We start from the raw sequence: 1,901 nt of genomic DNA, 5'->3' as shown, positions 1-1,901 counted from the left end.
ATATATATATATATATATATATATATATACGACGGGCTTCTTTCAGTTTCCGTCTACCAAATCCACTCACAAGGCTTTGGTCGACCCGAGACTATATTAGAAGACACTTGCCCATGATGCCATGCAGTGGGACTGAACCCAGAACCATGTGGTTGGTAAGCAAGCTACTTACCACACAGCCACTCCTGCGCCTATATGTTAAAATATTCAAAATTACAAAGTGTACCTTGGGTTATTAGTTGAAGTATATTGGTGATTGGTTTTGTGCCAGTCAGCTGGACGATCATCTAGATGAAGTCTAGCTCTAGGATATTTGGGGGTAGCAGCATTGTCTCATATGTGTGTAATACTCCATTGTATGGATTTTACTTAAACTTTGCAGATATGCAGTAATTGATATGGGTTAGAATATTTTTGAGTTTTAACCCTTTAACATTTAAACCAGCCATACCTGACCAAATGTGGAGGTGTGTGGCCTAGTGGTTAGGGTGTCAGCACCATGATCGTAAGATTGTGGTTTCAATTCCTGGACCGGGCAACGCGTTGTGTTCTTGAGCAAAACAGTTCATTTCACATTGCTCCAGTCCACTCAGCTGGCAGAAATGAGTAACACTGCGATGAAGTGGCATCCCGTCCAACTGGGGAACACATACGCCATTGAAACTGGGAAACCGGGCCCATAAGCCTGGCTAGGCTTTAAAAGGGCGCATTTATTTTTATTTATCTGACCAAATAATTCTACATGTTTTATGTTCAAAGTGGCCTGATCTGGCCTCTCACATCTACCCTACAGTATTATTCTAAAAATAAACAACAAAGTCTTGAAGTGACATAATAAAGCATGATTAATCCAAAACAATGTAAATGAATAAGCATTACATTTGACAGAATAATCTGAATGCTAAAGGGTTAAAGAGGAATCCTAGACTATGTGATGTGATTTTGACAATGTTATGTAGAGTGGTTGCCATGAGAGATCAGAAGGCCTAGCATGAGGGTTTTAAATTAGCTGTAAATGTCACCTGTTTTGCCACTAAATTTGACTGACCTTTTATATGGTGGTAGAATGTAACTTTATCTCATTGTCACTCCACATTTTTGTTCAATTTTTATTTATTTATTTATTTTTTTAAAGTTATTGTTTGGCCTTTTAATTAAATGATATGTCTATACACTGAATATTGTTGAGCATATAAGAAATTGACAATTAAATCTGTTACCTGCTTTTGACTCCTAGTGGCAACTATTATGTTTGATTGTCATCATCATCATCATTATTATCATTTAGCATTCATGTTCCATGCTGGTATGGGTTGGGCAGTTCAACAGATTCTGATGGGTGCAAGGACCACATCACGTTCCAGTGTCTACTTTGGCATGGTTTTTATGGCTGGATGCTCTTCCTAACACCAACCATTTGACAGTTTGTACTGGGTGCTTTTCTCATAACACCAGCACTAGTAATGTCACCATGCAGCTTGGAAGCCTATGAAATCTGTGGGAAGGGGCTTTATGCTAGCAGATGAGGGTTAAGGTATAAAAAAAAGGGAGTGGGGCAGAGAAGGTTCTTGTTTTAGGGGAGCTACATGGCTACTCACATTTAGGAGGGAGAGAGTTAGAAATGAATCAGTAGAAGCTGTGTGGAAAAGCATCAACATAGTCTTTTACTCTTTACTCTCTTTTACTTGTTTCAGTCATTTGACTGCGGCCATGCTGGAGCACCGCCTTCAGTCGAGCAAATCGACCCTAGGACTTATTCTTTGTAAGCCTAGTACTTATTCTATCGGACTCTTTTGCCGAACCACTAAGTTATGTGGACATAAACACACCAACATCGGTTGTCAAGCTATGTTGGGGGGACAAACACAGACACACAAACATATACACACCCATACATATAT

At 39.3% G+C, this 1,901-nt stretch overlaps 1 protein-coding gene across 1 annotated transcript in view; it reads left to right on the top strand.

The window, feature by feature from the left end:
- LOC106875745 (nuclear inhibitor of protein phosphatase 1) overlaps positions 1–1,901 on the top strand; it is a 22,199-nt gene that overhangs the window by 18,225 nt on the left and 2,073 nt on the right. The gene's annotated exons all lie outside the window — the stretch shown is intronic.

Source organism: Octopus bimaculoides, chromosome 8, assembly GCF_001194135.2.
Source record: "Octopus bimaculoides isolate UCB-OBI-ISO-001 chromosome 8, ASM119413v2, whole genome shotgun sequence".
In the NCBI taxonomy this organism is placed as follows: domain Eukaryota; kingdom Metazoa; phylum Mollusca; class Cephalopoda; order Octopoda; family Octopodidae; genus Octopus; species Octopus bimaculoides.
The sequence above is the reverse complement of the archived record's forward strand: the minus strand, read 5'-3'. Positions and strand labels throughout refer to the sequence as shown.